The 22,766-nt window shown below is 39.2% G+C and overlaps 1 protein-coding gene across 2 annotated transcripts in view; it reads right to left on the bottom strand.

The window, feature by feature from the left end:
• Positions 1–22,766, bottom strand: part of PLCL1 (phospholipase C like 1 (inactive)) — a 357,116-nt gene that overhangs the window by 162,029 nt on the left and 172,321 nt on the right. The gene's annotated exons all lie outside the window — the stretch shown is intronic.

Genomic DNA, 22,766 nt, shown 5'->3' with positions numbered 1-22,766 from the left:
ACATCAGTTCAGTTCCGTTCAGTTGTTCAGTTGTGTCCGACTTTTTGAGACCCCATGGACTGCAGCACACCAGGCTTCCCTGTCCAACACCAACTCCCAGAGTTTACTCAGACTCATGTCCATCGAGTCGGTGATGCCATCCAACCATCTCATCCTCTGTCATCCCCTTCTCCTCCTGCTCTCAATCTTTCCTGGCATCAGGGTCTTTTCAAATGAGTCAGTTCTTTGCATCAGGTGGCCAAAGTATTGGAGTTTCAGCTTCAACATCAGTCCTTTCAATGAATATTCAGGACTGATTTCCTTTAGGATGGACTGGTTGGATCTCTTTGTAGTCCAAGGGAATCTCAAGAGTCTTCTCCAACACCACAGTTCAAAAGCATCAATTTTTCTGCACTCAGCTTTCATTAAGTCCAGCTCTCACATCCATACATGACTACTGGAAAAACCATAGCTTTGACTAGACAGACCTTTGTTGCCAAAATAATGTCTCTACTTTTTAATATGCTGTCTAGGCTGGTCATAACTTTTCCTCCAAGGAAGGGGAAATAAAGGAGGGGTGGAAATGAGGGAGGATGGGAAGGAAGGAAAGCTTAAAAGGAAAATAATTTAAAAACTCACCTTTCTACCTTATCTGAAAATTTTATTTTCATTAAGCTATTTTAGGAACCAAAGGCTAGAAAGGACTATTTCTAGATGTGTTAATGGCCCCATGATTTCCTTTCATGTTCTGCAGCAACAGCTAATTTTGCAGTAAGCACTTTCATGTTCACCAGCCACGCCAGACCTTCTTAAGTATCTGAAATTGGAAACAGAGCTTAGATTTCAAATAATCAGTCTGACATGGCAAATCTATTCCCTCTTAAGATACCTCTTAAACAGAAGGATTCAGGAGGTGCTCATGTTGATAAACAATGCTATAAGTTAAGAATTTTTTATGTATAAGACTGAGACTGATACATGTTTACATACTTGGGTTTTTAATAATAAGATTTTTTAAAGAATCTACATTTCCCAGTATTTAAGGTTTGTTACCTAAACATGGTTGTAAAATTAATCATCTTATTACATTTATCATATAAACATGACCACCTTAGGTTTTATAGACAAAACTGACTGTTAAATTCCTGTATTTCTTTCAAGAACACACATATTCTAACCAAATACAGCATAGTCTTAACTTGGACACACATTCTATGGATAAGATAGCCAAAGTCTCTTATGAATTAATATTGGAAGCAAGCCTAAATAATATCAGTAGAATACATTCAATATAACAAAGACACTCATTCAAAGAGCACACTCAAATGACAAATTCATTCAGAATATTTTAGTCAATTAAATGTTCCCTGGCATTGGTACATTGTGAATGATCCATCAAGGAACTGAATGACTAATTCACTCAGCTTCTTTTTTTTTTTTTAATTTTTTTTTCACTCAACTTCTTGTAACGCTTCTCAAACTTTCTTGAAAGTGATAAGAAGAGTAATTTAAATAAACCAAGTGTTTAAAAATCTACTGTTCCCACAAAAGGCTAACTACTGGGAACATTTATAGAAATAGGCCTAGCTTCCAGACTTGCTTTAAAAAAATGCTAAATGTGTTACATTGAAGCCTTAAATAATGTGTAAAGTTTAATTTAACTTATAGGAATACAGCAGTGAAATGACATTTTAGTGCCAAATTTTAATTACTGTTAGTTTAATAATATTAGAACAAGACTTTCTGGTCCTATGCAGGCATCAACTAATATTAATCACTTCACTTTCAGAAAAGCATCACATGTATAAATAAAGCCACAGAGTAGGTCAAGTCCTTTTTAATAGATTCCCTAATTAGGATCTTCAGTTGTGTGCTTGTGGTGGAAAGAGGTCTTGAAGGGCAACCTGAACTCATTAGAAGGCCAATGTTGTCCAACCACAACACTTTGTAATGGCTCCACCTCCAGGTCAGAAGTGCTGTGGAAATATTAATATTTGTAAGGTCTGTATAAAGAATGCAAAGTAAGAAATTATGTGCAGAGGCCACATGTTCTTCTGCAAAGCACCTAGATATGACAAAGTGGGCATTAGCTTAAAATATTAAGTGTAAATTGGGCCAAGAATGTGCCCAAGGGAAATTATCTCTAATAATAGAAGGTAGATGAGGTGAAATAAATAGGTCCTCCATCTTGAATAGACAGACTAAAAGCTAGAACAAGAGTGTAACTTTCTATCACTCCCCACATTACAGCTAAACCCACTGAACTAACAAAGGAATCCAAAAGTAGCTCCAAGATATGGCAGTTTCAGGAATGGGTTTCATAGCTTGGGTTCCACAAGAAACACCTTGCAATATACACTCATTTGACCATTAAGTGCAGAACTGTTTAGACCTGTCTTCCTTGCCTTCAGTAATGGGTTCCTCCCTTGACCAATACTAGTTGAACCAGCATAGACTAAGTTAGCACAAAATGGCAAGCCCTACCCCTGGTTTTTTAAACTATAAAGAATAAAAAAAAAAACTGGTAAGTCTTAATAGAGGTCTGCATTAGGTATCTGTTGTAAAAAAAGGTTCTAATTATTAGCTCAAAATAATGATTACTAATATTTTCTTATGACTTTCTTATGATTCTGTATAACTCACCTGGCATCTGTTATAAACAAAGAATATCTATAGGCTCCTGAATCTAGAAGGCCAGCTGGTACATGCATCTACTCCTTGGGAACTGACTGGAACATGTAGCTTCCAGAGGCTAACTGACTTAGAAATGGTACATAGTTTAGACAGAAGGCTGGAAATCCTGACAATTGATTGCAAAGAATAGTTCCTATTAAGTAGAGGTGATAATCAAATGTTTAACAAAGCACATGGCAAGGGAGTAACCAATAGGAACAGTCAGAATGGATGCTGGCTCACAGGAGTACTTGTGGTAACTCCCTGCTGAAAATGGGCCCAGGGAGGATGGACTGCCCCTTAGGACACCAGGATATCTTACAGGAGGAAATGAGACTAAGTAGCAGAACACTCAAGATCCCACAACCTAGAGACTCTGCATTTTTATGGCCTTTCTAAAACTATACAGTTCAGCCTTTCCTAATTTAATGTGCATATAACTACAATAGCAACCCCCTCACTGCAAGCTAAGTTAATAGAAATGAGGCTCTATTCCATGCAATTTAAGAGCATAGGATGCCAACAAAAGAGAAAATCATACCCCCATTTTTCACACAATTCAAACTGTATTTCTGTAAAATCCTACTATGGATTTACAGAATTTTACTGATGCTAAAGAATAATTTTGTGGAAGTATAAATTGGTACAATCACTTTGGAAAATAATGTGTCCACATCTATTAAAATTAAATATATGTATACCCTGTCATCCAGAAATTTCTCTCCAAGATACACATTCAACAAAAATACACAAATATGTTCAAAAGACATGTATAAGAATTATCATGGCATTCATAAAATTCACATGTCCATCACCTAAAGAATTAATATATAAATTGTGGTATATTTATACAACATAATACTCTAAAGCCACGAGAATGAATGAACTACAACTACATGCAACAACACGGATCAACTTCTCAAACAGAATGGGAGCTAGAGAAGCCAGAAATGAAAGAAATCATTCCATTTATAAAAATTTCCAAAATAGACGAAACTAACCTATGCTTTTAGAAGTTAGGATGATCATCTTTGTGGTGAGGCAACAAGACGGAAAGGGTGCCACAGGGCCTTCTGGAATGTTCTATTTTATGATCTGGGTTCTGGTTGCATAGGTTTGTTTACTTTGTGAACATCATGGAGATGTGCCCTACGATGTGTGTACTTTTCGAATGTGTGCATGTGAAACTTCAATGGAAAACTTACATTAAAATAACAAAATAAACTTTAAAAAAATCCCTCTATAAGTGGTATGACTAATGTTTCATTGTTTGCAGTGCCCTTTCCCATCCATTGTTTCAATGGCATCAAAATCGTGTGTGCCGGACAGGCTGCGCAATATTATCCCCAACTTGGATCAATAGATGCAGTAGGAAGGAAATAAACAATACATACTTTACATAGGTTAGCTTGTTGTATCCTCTAAACAACCCCATGTAAGAGCTATTATTTCTCTGTGAGTTGGTAACATAGCTAGAAAACAGAAAAACCACACCAGACCTCTCTGCCTTCAAACCCCAAGTTCTTACTAACAGAGTTTGCTGAATCTATAGGAAACTCAAGGGTCCAAAAAGTTAATTAGTTTAACTAAGTTAATAATTGGCTTACTAGCTAAACTGTCATTAGCCTAGTCTTCTAACTCCCAGTCCAATGGTATTTGGAGAGCAAAATTGATGCAGTTCTCATGTACTAGTCATCATGCCTCTAGAGTCTGATCTCAAGTACCCCTCGTTGTGATGTTAGAATCGTCTATATTATAGAGTTCTCCTGCCGTTAAATAAATGAGAGAATATATACAGCACTCAGTTCTTGCTTTTACATTTCTATAACACAGTGTCTGGCATATAAGCATATAGGTGAGTGAGTGAAAGCCGCTCAGTCATGTCCGACTTTTTGTGACCCCATGGACTATACAGTCCATGGAATTCTCCAGGCCAGAATACTGGACTGGGCAGCCTTTCCCTTCTCCACAGGATCATCCCAATCCAGGGATCGAACCCAGGTCTTCCTCATTGCAAGCGGATTCTTTACCAGCTGAGCCACAAGGGAAGTCCAAGAATACTGGAGCGGGTAGCCTATCCCTTCTCCAGCAGATCTTCCCCACCCAGGAATCAAACCCAGGTCTCCTGCACTGCAGGCAGATTCTCTTCCAGCTGAGCTGCCAGGGAAGCCCATATAGTCACATAATAGATGATTAATAAATAGTTTGATTAAATAAGTAAATTAGGACACTTAGTCTTCATAAACACAGGCTTAAAAGAAAATTCAAATGGTTCTTTTTAGTAAAAGTCTCCAAAAAAGAAACCAAAAGCAAGTTAATTGATTTCTGGTTGTTCTGTAGCTCACCAATGCTGTGACCTTGAATAAGTCACTTAGCCTCTGTGGACATCAGTTTATCTGTTCATAAAATGAAGGTTTAAACCATATGACTTCTCTGATTTCTTCCACATGTGTTACATTAGACACCCATGACCACATAGAAGAATCTACACATGAATATTAAATGTCAGAGTAACTTTGACAAGAGCATAATGCTACTCATTATATTGTCAACTTTGGGCTCACTAAATTGGCCTGGAAGAGAAGGGACTATCTCTAATGTTAAGCTCATTAAGAAGTGTAATAAATTCTTCTTAATTCTCACTAAGAAGAGTCTCAGTTTCTTCTTCTGCATGTGTGTGTGTTAGTCTCTCAGGCATGTCTGACTCTTTGTGACCCCAAGGACTGCAGCCCACCAGGCTCCTTTGTCCATGAGATTTTCACAGTAAGAATACTTGAGTGGGCTGCCATTTCCTTCTCCAGGGGATCTTCCCAAACCAGGGATCGAACCTAACTCCAAATTAAGCAGACATCTCTGCACTAGCTATCTGTGGGGTGCAAAGCACTGCAATTATAATTGACTAAACTGGGAAAAAATTGAAACCACACCCCTTAACCATTCTGGCATCATCTTTCTTATAGATAATCTAAGATACACCACAGGGTGCACAAAAAAGATTCTACTTTCAGCATAAAATTGTCATCAATTCTGAGAGGTAAAAGGTTATTGGAGATAACATTTTAGGTAATTTAACAATGCAAATGGCAATTTCAACATTTAACAATTTGCTCCAAACAAAAATATAATTAACAACTCAATAGACCTTCTAGCTATTTGAAACTGCACTGCCTTAGGCATCTAAAGCTCTGTTTTCTTTCTCAAACTCACACTCTGTAGATACACATGCATACACACACACTCACATAAAGATAAAAGAGAGAGGAGAAAAAAGGGAAAGTTGATTCTATATAACTTCCACAGCCACATCTATTCATCCAATGCAAAGATCATGTTCCATCCTCTCCTTTCCAAAATCTGCATTGTGGTATAAATGAAGAATGGAATAGACTGGGCATTTCTTCCTATAGATACCCATTAGGGCTTCCATACCCTATGCCTCTAATCTACAGAATTCCATACAGTTGAAATAATAAGTAAATTATAACTATGCACATTTCCATCTGTCAAAATTCAAGAGGTATGTAGCTATATATTTGAGCTTCCCTGATGCCTCTGTGGAACAACAGACTGGTTCTAGATAGGAAAAGGAGTACGTCAAGGCTGTATATTGTCACCCTGCTTATTTAACTTATATGCAGAGTACATCATGAGAAACGCTGGGCTGGAAGAAACACAAGCTGGAATCAAGATTGCCGGGAGAAATATCAATAACTTCAGATATGCGGATGACACCACCCTTATGGCAGAAAGTGAAGGAGAACTAAAGAGCCTCTTGATGAAAGTGAAAGAGAAGAGTGAAAAAGTTGGCTTAGAGCTCAACGTTCAGAAAACTAAGATCATGGCATCTGGTCCCATCACTTCATGGGAAATAGATGGGGAAACAGTGGAAACAGTGTCAGACTTTATTTTTTTGGGCTCCAAAATCACTGCTGATGGTGATTGCAGCCATGAAATTAAAAGACGCTTACTCCTTGGAAGGAAGGTTATGACCAACCTAGATAGCATATTGAAAAGCAGAGATATTACTTTGCCAACAAAAGTCCGTCTAGTCAAGGCTATGGTTTTTCCAGTAGTCATGTATGGATGTGAGAGTTGGATGGTGAAGAAAGCTGAGCACCGCAGAATTGATGCTTTTGAACTGTGGTGTTGGAGAATACTTTTGAGAGTCCCTTGGACTGCAAGGAGATCCAATCAACCCATCCTAAAAGAGATCAATCCTGGGTGTTCACTGGAAGGACTGATGTTGAAGCTGAAACTCCAATACTTTGGCCACCTCATGCGAAGAGTTGACACATTGGAAAAGACCCTAATGCTGGGTAGTATTGGGGGCAGGAGGAGAAGGGGATGACAGAGGATGAGATGGTTGGATGGCATCACCGACTCGATGGACATGGGTTTGGGTAGACTCTGGGAGTTGGTGATGGACAGAGAGGCCTGGCGTGCTGCAATTCATGGGGTCGCAAAGAGTCGGACACAACTGAGCGACTGAACTGAACTGATGCCTCTGTGGTAAAGAATTCGCTTGCCAATGCTGGAGACATGGGTTCAATCCCCGGTCAGGAAGATCCCCTGGAGAAGGAAATGGCAACCCACTCCAGTACTCTTGCCTGGAAAATCCCATGGACAGAGGAGCCTGGTAGGCTGCAGTCCATGGGGTCGCTAAAAGTCGGACGTGACTGAGTGACTTCACTTTCACTTTTCACTTTCATGCATTGGAGAAGGAAATGGCAACCCACTCCAGTGTTCTTGCCTGGAGAATCCCAGGAACGGGGGAGCCTGGTAGGCTGCAATCTATGGGGTCGCACAGGGTTGGACATGACTGAAGCGACTTAGCAGCAGCAGCAGCAGCTGGTATTCTTGCCTGGGAAATCTCATGGACAGAGAAGCCTGGCGGGCTACAGTCCATGGGGTCACAAAAGAGTCAGACACAACTTAGCAGTTAAACAACAACAAGCTATATATTCACACCTACAGACATGACTGTGATAAAATAAATAGTTTTTACTTAATTCTATTCTACAGTAACACTGGGATGTGAAAGGGTAGTTAATCATTAAGGTATAAGTAGAGCCAGCTAGGGATGATATAGCTAAAATATAGTAAAAATATCCTACTCTAACTACTACTACTAGCCTACTTTTACAGGGTACCTATTATCATGTGGGGCTTCCCTGGTGACTCAGAGAATCAAGAGTCTGCCTACAACACAGGATATATGGGTTTGATCTCTGGGTCAGGAAGATCCCCTCAAGAAGGGAATGGCTACCCACACCTGTATTCTTACCTGGATAATTCCATGGACAGAGGAGCCTGACAGGCTATAGACCATGGGGTCACAAAGAGTCGGACACGACTGAGTGACTAACACTTTGACACACATTTTTATGTTGCAAGTCCATAATAAGTGCTTACATAGATCATTATATTTAATCCTGGCAATCTATATCTTCATATTATAGATGGGAAAACTGGGATGGTACTATTTTCTATTTGCCCCTCCTAAACCATCCTTCACCCTTCTCTACCCTGTTTTGTACCCCAGGAAGCCCACCCCTATGGACTCTTGTCCACATACTGCTCTTGGAATTCTGCCAATGAAGGGATCAGCTGAAGAGAGAAATAGCAGGATATTGATTCCTCCCCTCCTCTGTCTCAGCCCGGCCAAGGTCTTGAAATGCTTGAGTTCTACCCATGGCCACAGCTCCTGCTGGGAGGTCCCTCACCCAAAGTTCCAAGAACAAACTCTGTCTCCTCTGGCCCCTTTAGACTTCAGGGTGGCGACGTTTCCTTCTGTTGCCAGTCCCTGCGTCATTCACCATCCTTTGTTGGTTCCTTTCCCAACATCTTTGTAAACTCTTCTTCAGTTAGCCCTTGGAGTGTGCCATCTGTTTGTTAATGGTTCTAAGAGGGTAAAGGGATAGACATGAGGAGCTGTACACTTTAAATTAGTTGGACAGGTGAACGAGCAGATGATAATCATGAAGAGTTAGGGTACAGGGGCAGGTTCATTTTAAGTCACTGGATCAGCTGTGTGTGGAGATGCTCTACAGCCAACTACTTGGTCAAGTGTAAACCAAGTGGGGATAAAAGCTTTCCTGATGAAATATCTCCCACAGTCCTGATTTTCTGTGTTACCACAGAAACAGGAGGCCACCAGGACAGGAGGAAGTGGTTTGAGTGTGCAATAAATACATTGCTATGTGACAGGCTAGATATCAAGACAAACGGTGATTTTACAAAGGTGGTGTGCTGGATATTCATGAAAGCATCACTGTGTACTGCCTGCTTCCCTAGACACACACACACGCACACACACACACATGGCCTGCATTCACAATCATGAAATGTTCAGGGAACCTAGCATCATTCTAAGAAGATGTATGTTAGTTAAAAAGAGTAGACTAGATGGCCGGCTCTTCCCAACCTTCTCACAATACCCTTTAACACATACACATCTCACATAGACTCACACACACTCAATTCACACACATCCTGCTCAACCCTTCTCAAGGAAACTCTCAGGGAAAACTGGATAAACAAGTACAATTTCTCTTCCATAGGCCTGAGTTTTCATTTCCTATGTCCCTTAGAATCACTCTCCACCACCCCCATCCACGTGAGACTTTCTTCTCCATTTGCCTTATCAGTATCTGAGCTCAGCAACTCATTCACCATAAAGAGTAATCAGTACTACTGATTACTAATACTCTTAAGAGTAATACTGATTACTCTTCAGATATTTATACTTTAACATAAGACCATCCTTGATTCAAGTGGCACTAAACACATTATTAATTATAGAATTAAAGGAACCAGTCTTCAGCATAATTTTTGGGAGGGGATGGGAGCAGAGACAAAGGGACCCTTCATGCAGCTCCTGCAATTTCACTGCATGGGGTACAACTTCATCAGACTAATGCAAGGCGCTTTTTCTTGTTTTTTTTTTCCTCTGATGACAATACTCCGCGGGAATAGAAGATGGAGATTGGGAACAGTATGCTCCCTCAAACCTATAATGCACCCTATTCTATCTAACCTAGTTCAGTTTCAGAATCCAAGTAGCACTGAAGAGATTCAAGTTCCTGGCCCCTGAAATTGTCTGTCTGGAACAGACATCGGCAGATGCAGGGTCACGAAAAGGTCTCTGTGTGAATCAGGAAGATCATCCAGGGCTAAGAACAAGCTTCTTTAACAAAGGACCACTGCTATTATCCATTGTTTAGAACTGGAACAGTGTAGTGTGTGTAGACACAGCTCTGTTGCAAGTTAAGAAGAGAAAGTCATCACCTATCACTTCTGACCATTAGAAGCTGACCTCAGCAGACCAGAAGAAACCACCCAGCTGCCATTTGAGCTTCAACACCAAGACAAGAAAAAAGGAAGTAGGAGCAGCCAGGCACAGAGTGGGTACTTGGTATTCAGTGAGCACAAAAAAAGACACTAAAATTATTTTACAGTTGTCTCCTTCAGGTAATGGAACAAAGCAGAGGCTCACTCTCTCTCTTCCTCTCCCCTCCCCCGTTCTCTCCCCTTCTCGCCCCCCTATATAAGATTCTTTCAAAATGCTAGAATCTGGTGTACTGAAGATTCTCCTCCAGTGTTCTAATGGGCCCTAACACCATTTATGAAGCTTTAAAAGCAAGCAGCGTCCTTCTTTCCTCCGTGCAATTTGGGTTGCTTTACTAGTAAATTAGAGGAGTTAGAAAAACAGGATGTGCTACAGCCTACATTCTGATAACTACCGATTTGTTCAACTGATTATTTCTCTTTGAGAGGGGTGCTATTTTTTTTCTTTTAACTGTATTATGTAAGCCTGAAAAGAGTATGCTCGTCAAAGAGATTCTGCAAAAGTAAAGTTGCTATGCACAGAACCGATCTTCACAGGCAAAAGTTTATTTTAATTATCAGACTGTATTTTTAAAAGCAGTTTTAGATTTACAGAAAAACTGTGCAGCAAGTCCACAGAGTTCCCATATACTTCCCTTTCCCCCCTGCAGTTTCCCCTGTTATTAACATCTTGCATTAGTGTGGAACATTTATCAGTGTGTGGTATGTGAACCAATATTGATACATGATTATTAACTAAAATCCATAGCTTACATTATGGTTCACTGCGCTATATAGTCCTATAGATTTTGACAAATGCATAATGTCATCTATCTACCATTACAGTATCATACAGGATAGCTTCACTACCCAAAAAATGCTCTGTGTTTCACCTCCCCATCCTGACCCCTTTCCCCACTCCCACACTCCAGGAACCTCTGGTTCTCAAAATGGGTTCATTCTTAAGAGATTCACAAGCGAGAACAGGAAAGGCTTTACCTAAAATGGCTGTATGTGAAACTTCAGAAAAAAGGCTGAAGCTATAAGAGATACGGAAGGCTGAAGTTATAAGTAAAAACAGAACAAAACGACAACACATCTGCACCAGAAAGAACAAAATTTAGTATTTGTAATTTTTTACTCATGGATATGTGTCACAAGTTAAAGCTTCAGAGTTCCACTGCTACTTAAAACCTGAAAATTATGGGACAAGTATTAGGAGAATGCCTTGAGAAATGACAGCCTAATACCTTGTTTCTGAATGCAGATGACAGCATCCTTTTTTCTCCACTGCTACTCTGAAAACAAGGAAATGGGTTCCTAGAACACATCTGCTTGGAGTGATCATACACATGAAGAAGAAAAAATCTCATCCCAAAATAAACTCAAAAATCAGGCCTACATGATTAGAAAAAAAGAGAATAAACAAATCAGATGTGAACTTGTTTATTCCAGGGAAGATACTCTATTAAACTTACCAATAACTGAACAAGAATATTTCTAGTAGAAACTTTAATTTGGTCATACCTTACCAATTTGAAATATTTTTATTTTCCTAATTTATCTTTTAGCTTGTAAAGATAATATCTAAGTAATCTCATGGGATCATGAGCCATTGTAATTGACTTGTGTTTCAATATCAGAAAAGTTTCCAAAAGCATATTGTATGTTCCTTAATATAACAGGATCTCAAGTATAAAGCAATCTTCCCAATTTCCCATTGACATGATTAGGGAAAAAAGTGTATTCACAATTAATCCAAATACACAAACTTTTAGGGATACAAATTGCATATGGTGAAAATTGAACTAATTCAGTCCCAGTTCTGCTGAAGTCCCTAGGGCAGAGGTGATATATTTCAGACTGAGGAGTGAGACACTGTCTAAAACCTACAGTTTTGTGGCTATTACCCCTTCTCTTCACCTTTCTTGAGTGTAGGTAAGTTAGAAAGTAAAGGAGAATATTGGAGAAAGCTACTGGTGTGCTGTGTGTCTCATCCTCCCCACAAGGGGGAGGAGCCAGGAAAGGACTGGCCCTCACCTCAAGCCTAGGGTGAGGAACTTCAACAGAGTCACTGAGAGTAACTTGTGTTTCCTGGATGCACCAGAATGGCAACTGATTTACACACCCGAGAGCTCTGAAGGGCAAGAGGCTGTGGAAGCATCCTGGGGCAGCAAAGGAGTGGCTGGGGTTTAGCTGCACTCCTATGATGGGTGGAAGGTCCTGTGGACTCAAAGGGAGCTCCGCACATGCAGTGTAAATCTGATTTACCAACCCAGACCCAGCTTCTACCTTTTACCATGCAGTTCTGTGTCCTGGAGGCTGACCTCTATGGACTATATCTACCAAGCTTGCTGCTAGGTTTGCCCAATGGGAAGTACCAGTAGAGCAAGGGAGGAGAGAGAAGATGGGATTTTTCCTTCCCCTAGTTCCCAGCCTGCTGGCTGAAAGTCAACAGAGGCTCCTGAGAAGTCCACTGTTTCTGCTGGACAGTCCTCTCCTGCAGATATAGGTCTCTCTAGTCTCTCTGTCAACATCCTTCCCTGGTCTCCCAAGCCCAGGGGCAATAATGGCTCTATGCTGTTAACAGGTGTTTCACATCTCTTTCTTGTGTCCCTTCACCCTGCCCACACTTCTGTGAAGAGTCCCTTCACTGAACTCTCAATTCCTCTACTGGAGTGTGCCATCTGTGCCCCACTCCCGACCTGATGACAGAGCACACAGGGACCAGCATGAGGTCTCCTTAGATTCTAACCAAGAATGCTGATGAATGCTGATCCTCAACAACACAGACATCCCAATTTAACAAAATGGGCAAAGGACTTGAATAGACATTTTTCCAAAGAAGAAATACAAATGGCAAATAAGCACATGAACTGCTGCTCAACAGTACTAGTCACTAGGAAAATGCATATCAAAAATCAAAACCACCTGATGTGACACCACTTCACACCAACTGGGATTTTTTATTGTTAAAAATAAGTGAATAAATAACAAGTGCTGGTGGGGAACTCTTGTGCACCACTGGTACACAACATAAATTGATGTAGCTGCTATGGAGTTCACTATAACGGTTCCTCAAAAACTTAAACATTTAAGTTTTACCATTAAAATTACCATACAACCCATAAACTACTTCTGAGCATATTTAAAAAGAAAAAAAAACTGAAAGCAAGGACTTGAACAGATACTTGTATACTCATGTACATAGCAGCATTATTCACAACAGACAAAAGGTGGAGGCACTCTGGTGTCCATCAATAGATGAATGGATAAACAAAATGTGGTATATTCATACAGTGGTATATTATTCAGCCTTAAAAAGGAAGGAAATTCTGACACTTCCTGCAACATAGAAGAACCCTGAGGACATAATGCGCAGTAAAATAAGCCAGTCATAAAAGGACAAACAGTATTTGGCTCTGCTGATATGAGGCATCCAGAATAATCAAATTCATAGAAACAGAAAGTAAAATAGTAGTTGCCAGGGGCCAGGGAAAGAGGAAACAGGGAGTTAGTGTTTAATGGGCACACAGTCAGTTTGGAAAGACTAAAAATTTCTGGAGATGGACGGTGGTGATAGCAACACTGCAATGGGAATGTACTTAATGCCACAGAATTGTACATTTAAAAATGGTTAAAGTGGTAAGTTTTATGTTACATATATATATTTACCACACTTTTTTTTAAAAAAAAGAACGCTGATAAGCAAGTGAAAGACCTCAACAAACGGACCCTGATGTGTACAGCCAGAAGCCTAGGAGCCAGCAAAACGTCTTAAGGCATAGATAGGCCAGAAGAAGTGCTGTTACCCACATAAGAAAGTAAAATTGAGTGATCTCCAGTGATAGACAGATTTCCAGAATCCACAGAAAATAGTGAGTACTTTCCTGCTCAACCTCTCTTCTCCCTGATTACACAAACCACCACGCTTCAAGGTTAGCAAGCGTGTTGAAGAGAAGAGACTGAAGCACAGAGTGGGAAAGAGAGAAGCATCCCAGCTTCCCCCACTATAGATGGCCAGCTTCCAACAGCCCTGCCCTGGGATAACAGGAAAGTTTGAGATAAATTGGGAATTACTAACAGAGACTGTGTCTCATGACCTTCCAGAGGGAGCGGAAGTGACCGGGAGAGTCATGAGGCTATATCTAAACTTCAAACAAGAACAAGAAGAATCCGTAGAAGTACAGAAAAAACTTGAAAGGACAGTGAGTGACAAAAATTAAGTTGCTTTATGATGACCCTCCATGATAAATACTTGTTCAAACCTAATTGTTTATATGAGTTATTTAGTTGCCTATGTTTTAAAATGCACATTCTACAGAATTACATATTAATTTTGGAATATTGCAATTTTTATGGAACAATTATATATGGACTCTCCAGTTCTATGCAAACTTTAAGTAATCAAACAGGTTTCTAAAAATCACACCTTCACATATGTCTAAATTGTTAAAACAACATTTTCTGAATCTACCTTCACTGGAAATTTTACTACAAGTCACGACTTTCCAGTCATATTAAGTTAGAAAGCTATTTCCTTCTGTCCTGAGGTATACATTTATGGTACCCACAATATAAATATCTACTATACTGCTTTAAAAGGCATGGTTAAAATTATATGCAGCACCTGCCATTGCAAACTCATACCTCCAGGAATAATAACAGAAACTGTATCACATTTCTTTGCCTCTTTTTTTACTCATCATGTCAGCACACCTCTGTGAGCAAATAAAAATAGCACTGACTGAGGTCATTTCGGTCTAATGTGTCTTCCCCAAATAGTACTTTGCTGTTCAAAATAAAGTAGTTGAATGAGTGCCCTGTAATGTGAGAGACTTTATCAGGATTCCAATATAAGGTGACTCCCACAGGCATATACAGAGACTGACAAAAAAATAGCATTCCAGACTCACACTATCTTTAACAAACTAAGATTCTCCAACTGTATTCTTTTCCTGTAGGCATTGCCCTGCACATTTGTCCTTCATGTGGTACACAAGTCTCTGCACATCAAATGTTATTCCTTGGGGAGTCTCCAAGTAAACTCCAAGTGAGAGTCTCAGAGTTATTTCTATTTAGAAAGGTTTGGATTCTCTCCTGAGCAAACAGTCTTCTAAATTACAACTATTAACAAAGGCATTTTACAAGTTCCACTGAAAGTTATCCTTTCCCAGACACTTTTAAATGAACATCTTAATCATGGCACCAAGCTCCCTTGATCAACTATAGAAACCATATCTTTAAGACGCAAATTCTCTAGCCAGGCAGTCAAGGCCCTTCACAGTTTGGTACCCTCTAATGGGTCAGCTTTCTCTTCCACTCTGCCAGGAAGTTCACGAACCTCAGTCACATTCATCTTCTTATAAGCTCACTGCTGCTGGGCCTTTGATCTGCCACTAGACCACTCTAAAGAAATTTCTACCATTCCTTTGGTATTTCAAATCCTACTCATCCTTCAAGGTCTAGTGCAAATCCCTAGTCCTCATCCTTCAGAAAGTCCTTCTCCAGATCAAGCCAAGAGAAGTACTGACTCTTTCCCTAAACTGCCAAAACATTGCCTCACATGGGCTTGTTTTGTATAGAATTTTTCAACCTTCCTGTCTTATCTGCCCAACTGGGTTGAAAGCAGTCCAAAGGCAAGGACTAGGGATTCTATCATCGGATGTTTCACTGCTTAGTATTCACATTGCTGAGTATGTATCTTACACATAGCAAACTGTCATAAATAATTATTGAATAATAACAAGAATAGCAATCATAACTGTCTGGAAATGTATTCATCTAACATTTTGTTTTATGCATTTTAAAGATTCATTCAAAAAAGAATGCCACGAGTTTTTGTTTATTACAGTAATTTTCTAAAAGTCCCCCTGTTAGTTGTTTTATTTGATAGGATATAATTTATCCCTTTGGGGTTGCACTATATAATCCATCCTAGAAATTACACTTCAGGAAAAATAAGTGATAAGCGCTCTGCTTCACTCAGCCCATTTGTATAACTGACACCCTTTCCTACCTCTGAGTAGGTCCCAACCATCAATTCCTTTAAACCACCCACGCTCACTTGGCCTCTGCCTATTCCTCCTTCTAACAGACTGCCTGTTGACCCCAGTCTACACTCCTCTCCCTGCTCTCTCAGACTCTCTTTCCCTCTTTAACATACAGTATTGGGTAGCAGGAAGTCTTCCATAAAGGAGACATTTATCACATGCTCCTAAAACTGAAACTCAGTCTCTGTGTTGAAATCCATTCAAAAATGCACCCTCCAACCAATTTTTCCAATGTGGAAAACAAACTGCATTTGTTCAATTTACATGATGTTTTCTGAACTGAAACCTACAAACCGTAGTCTGATAATGAAATATTTGACATACGAGTTGTATGGCATAAATAGAAAATATATAGCAGACCTTCACTGAAACATTATCAATTTATTTAAAAACTGTGCATCCTGGATATCCCTCATGATACAGTGGATAGGAATCCACATGCCAAAGCAGGGGACGTGGGTTCAATCCCTGGTCTGGGAAGATTCCACATGCCATGGAGCTGCTAAGTTCATGTGCCACAACTACTGAGCCCTCACCCTACAGCCAACAAGCCGCAACTACTGAAGCCCACGTACTGCAACTAGTAAAGTCCAAGTACCTAGAGCCCAAGCTCTGCACCAAGAGAAGCCACCGCAATGAGAAGCCCAACATGATAACTAGAGAGTAGGCCCCACTCACTGCAACTAGAGAAAGCCCTCCTGCAGCAATGAAGACACAGCACAACCAAAAATAAAAATAAATTTTTTAAAAAAACCTGTGCATCCTTTCTTGACTTATCCCTATGCTCTTGTTGTTCTGTTATTTTTCAATAGTAAGGAAATTAAAAGACGCTTACTCCTTGGAAGGAAAGTTATGGCCAACCTAGACAGCATATTAAAAAGCGGAGACATTACTTTGCCAACAAAGGTCCACCTAGGCAAGGCTATGGTTTTTCCAGTGGTCATGTATGGATGTGAGAGTTGGACTATAAAGAAAGCTGAGCGCCGAAGAATTGATGCTTTTGAACGGTGGTGTTAGAGAAGACACACACATCTGTGGGCCAGAGGAAACCAACCTACGGCCCAACAGTTTGCAACCTCAGGTTTAAATGATCTTCCTTTCTTACTTTCTTATGTAAAATTCTCTATGTGTTCTCTGTATGCTTGTTTTATAAACTAATAAGATTTTATATTTTATCCATTTTTTAAGAAACCTGGCTGAAAGGGAACATCAGACAAAATGACATAGCAGAGGAGACACAGGATATAAAGTCAGAAGACCAATTCAAGTCTCTGTTTCATTCTTTAGAGCTATATGGCTTTAGGTAAGCAGCTTACCTTTTGGGAAACTAAGTTTCATCATCAGTAAAATATAGATAATTCCAATAGTTCTAACTTGTAGGCTGATGCTGATATTTGAAAGAACTTGTATAAATGGAAGCACTTTGTAAACTCTAAAGCACTTTGTAAACTCTAAAGCACTAAACAGCCCTCAGGGGTGACTATTATATTGTCTAACTCCCCAAAGTTAGACAAAGTAAACTTTTAAACAAAGTAAACTTGTAAAGAAAGCTGAGCACCAAAGAACTGATGCTTTTGAACTGTGGTGTTGGAGAAGACTCTTGAGAGTCCCCTTGGACTGCGAGGAGATCCAACCAGTCCACCCTAAAGGAGATCAGTCCTGGGTGTTCATTGGAAAGACTGATGTTGAAGCTGAAACTCCAATACTTTGGCCATCTGATGCGAAGAGCTGACTCATTGGAAAAGACCCTGATGCTGAGAAAGATTGAGGGCAGGAGGAGAAGGGGACGACAAAGGATGAGATGGCTGGATGGCATCATCGACTCGATGGACATGGGTTTGGGTGGACTCCGGGAGTTGGTGATGGACAGGGAGGCCTGGTGTGCTGCGGTTCATGGGGTGGTAAAGAGTCAGACACAACTGAGCGACTGAACTGAACTCCCCAAAGACCAATTCTGGAAAAAAATCAGACTTTGAGATTAACTCAATATCACTTATGATAAAATAATAATAATAATGAAAAAAACTTCTCAGAGGCCAACAATTTGTTCTGATGTTAAATGTTAAATCTATAAAAATTATTATACTAACTTAAGTGAAACGTGGTATCAGACCTTCAGGTAATTTGTAGCACATACACAGAGCTTAATCTCTTCTGGCCCCTGAAGCATCCACTCCAATAAACAGGCAAAATCTATTCAGTTCAGGGTCTCTAGATAGGTGCTGGGTGGGAATCCTGCAACTCAGGACTTAGAATGATACACAAGGACCTGTTAAGAATGACAGAATCCACACTGTGACAAAAGCTCTGAGCAATTTCCATAGCTGTAGGCTGATAAAGGGTACAACAGATGCTGTATCTGTCCAAAGACTAGGATCTGATCAGTCCTTGCTCTGAAACTGAACCAGAAGAAGAGTTTCAGTCCCATCCAAGTCCACTTCTAGAGTTCCTAGATTTCTTATTCTCAACTATTCCAGGGATGGTTTTGTGGTTTTAGTCACCCAGTCGTGTCCAACTCTTTGCTACCCCATGGACTGTAGGCCGCCAGACTCCTCTATCCATGAGATTTCCCAGGCAATAATACTGGAGTGGGTTGCCATTTAATCACAGAGAACCCTTAGACTTCTCTGGTTAACCCCAAGACATAGCTAAGTAATCCTGTGGTCCACGCCCATGGTGCCTCACTGAAAGTGGGCTCTACGTAATCTCGATTAAGCAATCAGGGGTTGGCAAATTATTTCTGTAAAAGGTCAGGTGGCGAATATTACACGTTTTATGGGCCACAGAGCTCTCTGTCACAACTGTGTTGCAGCCACAGACTACATCCAATTGAGTGAGCACACTGTGCTGTGATGAAACTGTGATTTACTGAAAAGGTAGAAGGCCACAATTTACCAACCCCTGCTTTGGACTATTTATTCATTTCATTCTGTAAGCTATAGTCAATGTCAGATGATGTTGAATTTTTGAAGAATTATTTTTATGATAAAGGATGCCAAGGAAAACTAAGGAAATATTGCAAGATGCTTTACACAATGGAGTTTGCTTTCTTCTCAAGGCAATCCTATGAGGGGGTTATTCTGCTCCCCACTTTACAAGTGAGGAAATTGAGATTCTGCAAGCTTAATAAACCAGCTCAGTTACACAGCTAGTGAATGATAGCCAGGATTTTCTCCCAGGTTTCTGTGACCCTACCTTGTTTTCCACTAAAGCATTCGGCTGTCCATGTGGTATACTGAGGAATTTCTCAATGTCTCCAAAAATTCCTGAGCTAATCTGAGATATAGAAACTCATCAAACTTTCATTAAAAAAATGTTCATAATAAAAGTATGAAAAAATTTAGCTTGAATGAATCATGCAACAGGAAGAGCAGAAAAAATTCCATTCACTATCCTTTTGCTTTCGATTGAGCCTATACATTTTATGTGTAAAGCCTTAGTTAGAAGAAGCCAATGACCTAATTACAGGCCCCTTTCTAATACAGTAGACTTTTCTTGAACAGATAAATCACTTTTTTCCTGGCATTTTCACTGGGACTTCCTACTCTCTCACTACAAACAGTATCACCAGAAACATGTTTTACTTTCTCTTGTGCTTAAATTTGAAATACAAATCTATTTTGCAAACTTAATAGTCAATGTTATGGACCACCCAGGAGACAATCACTAAAAGAAAAGAACTCCATTATTTTAAAAAAATTCAAATATTTATCACGAAGAAATTATGAACATTATACTCTTTTTATTGAGGATCTGATAAATAAACCATATTTAAATGGATTTTTAAACGCATTTCCTTAATAGTGAAAATGTTTTCAATGGATCTTAGTTCATTTGTGAAGTCCAACCTACTGTCTCCGACTTCTAAGGTAGTAATGTGCCTTAACTTCCTTGAAAATCACAGCCAGTCACCATTGAAGAATTTGTAACATATTCGAACATTACTATTTTAGTTGCTAAGAAAAATTAGTTTCAAATGTTTTTAAGATAACCAAAGTTTTCTAACTGCAAATTACCATAAGGGACAAATATAAAATTAGTACAGTAATTAAAAAGAGCTTCTTTGTCTTTGAATCAGTAATATGCCTTTAACTACTGAAACACAGAAAGTAAAACATGTTGAAACAAACCATTAAAACATGTTTACATTTTCAAGAAGCTGGGAAGTACCCATTTTCCACAGGTCTGCTTAATCACTACACTAATAAAAACAAATCCAAAAAGTTCCTCAGCAAAGCAAGATTTGTGCTTCGATAACCAACTAGTTGAAGCTTAATATAAATACAACTGGTAGTTGTGTTCCAGTTATGCTTCCCTTGAAGGGATATAAAAGACGCAACTGATAAAATGAAAAACCTGGGAAGCATAGTTAACCTTTTTAACTAGAATATGCTGGGATTTAATGGTACTTCGTGAAGAAAATATTATTCTTTATTAATCCTTCTATAATCTTTTATGCATTTTGTAGATCTGCATATTTCTTTAAAGACTAATTACACAGACCTGGAGGGTAAACTGGCAGTTGGCTTTCAATCCAACCTACAAAACAGCAGAACTTCTATTTTCAGAGAACAATGGTAATTCTAACCACATCCCTCCAGGCCTCTCATCAGCCTTTGATCCCTTTGAAATAGTGTCTTTTCATCCTCTTTCTATCTTCAGTGTCTAGCACAAGGTCCAGCAATAACGGTAAAAGCAACAACTAACAGAAATTCTATCCTTTCCACACGGCAAGTTCTGTGCCAGTTAAGTCTTTTACAGAAAATTCTTATGTAAGCCTCAAAACCCAATTTTACTAACTTCTAAGTAAATTTTAAATAAATGAACAAATATATTCACCTATATATCTGTGCATGCTAAGTTGCTTCAGACATGCCCAAGTCTTTGTGACTCTATAAACTATAGCCTGCCTGTCTCCTGTGTCCATAGGATTCTCCAGTCAAGGATACTGGAATGAGTTGCCATGCTCTCCTCCAGGGGATCTTCCCAGCCCAGGGATTGAACCCAAGTTTCTTACATCTCCTGCACTAGCAGGCGAGTTCTTTACCACTAGCGCCACCATATATCTGTAACTGTAATTTAAATAAAATAAGGAGTTTGTTCTTACAAGGAACTCCTCAGCAAGTCCATTTTATAAGTACAATGCAAATAGTCACTGCCCTCCCTAACCCCTCACTTGAATAGAAGTACAACAGGGAAGAAAAATATTTTATAAACTATGTACCACCGACTCGATGGACATGAGTTTGAGCAAGCTTCGGGAGTTAGTGATGGACAGGGAAGCCTGGCATGCTACAGTCCATGGGGTCGCGAAGAGTTGGACATGACTGAGCAACTGAACTGATGAACCAAAATCCATTTTATCAAAATGGTTAATTTGTAAGTCAAATATTTAATACTTTTTCTTTAAAATTACTCTGCCATTTAGCTAAGTGAAAGATCATACTTTAAAAAATAGACAAGTTAAACAATTAATGGAAAAATATTAATATTTAAAAGGGTTGAATCAACAAATTGTTGAGGCTCTCCTTTTCTTAAGAGAAGCTGGTTGACTTGTAGCTAAGGACAGAAGCAAGTTCATTCAAGGTTCCAACTCTGGCTTGTATCCTGATCAAGTCACTCAGCTCTGTGTCTTTGGATCACAGCTACTTTCTCAATAGCTCAGGCTACCTCATATTCACATCACAAAAGGAACCAAAACAGTGGTAAGGCCCACTTAAAATATGATGTGTACATTAAAGTCTATACTTATGAGAGTCCCATAGCTAATCATTATTCAGAATAGTCAGTAGTGTTCAAATTTGGGGAACCTATAAAATTCTAGAAACATAATTTGGATTAAACCACAGGAGACTGGCAAGAGTTGGCTAAGTATCAGATGAAACAAACAGAAAGAAATCAAAAAGTTGAAAAAAAAAGATTAATTTCTTAGAAAGCATGAGGGCATGGGAAAGGGGTTTTAAATTATTATTGTGATAAGAACTTGACACAAAATCTGCCCTTAATAATTTTTAAGTGCATAATACAATATCATTATATATAGACACATAACATTGCACAACAACGGATCTCTAGAATTTACTCATATTGTATAACTGAAACTTGTATAACATTGAGGAGCAAGTTTCCATTTCTCCCTCGCCCAGCCCCTAGTAATGGCCTTTCTACTCTCTGCTTCTACCAACTTAACTATTAATATTTTCGATGGCTCACATAAGTGAAATCTTACAGTACTTGTCCTTCTGTAACTAGTTTATTTCACTTAGCATAATGTCTTTTAGGTTCATCCATGTTGTCACATATGCCAGTATTTCTTTCTTTATTAAGGGTGAAAAATATTCCATTGTATGTGTGTGTGTATATATGTATATACTCCATTTTCTTTATCCATTCATCCATTGATGGACATTTTGTTTGTTTCCACAGGGGAAATTTAGAGACAGTTAAAAGTAAAGCTTTCTCTGACTGTGGCTTTCTTTGAGAAGTTAAAGCCAATAATGCTCTATTTTCTTTAATGAATTTATATGACTAGCCTAAAAAAATTTAAGAAATTCTATACCACAGGATCAATAAAATAATAACAAATAGGATGAGTAAAATAGTAACAAATAGTGTCTAAGTCAGAGGGTTGCTGAAATACATTGCAGCAGACTGTTTTCCAAAGGATGCCTATAAAGTTACCTGCAATTCCACATGCTATTTTCAAGTGTGACTTTGATAATTCCATCAAGAGGA

Source organism: Giraffa tippelskirchi, chromosome 3 (genome assembly GCF_054371585.1).
Source record: "Giraffa tippelskirchi isolate mGirTip1 chromosome 3, T2T-mGirTip1v1.2.pri, whole genome shotgun sequence".
In the NCBI taxonomy this organism is placed as follows: domain Eukaryota; kingdom Metazoa; phylum Chordata; class Mammalia; order Artiodactyla; family Giraffidae; genus Giraffa; species Giraffa tippelskirchi.
This window is presented reverse-complemented; position numbering and strand designations above follow the sequence as displayed.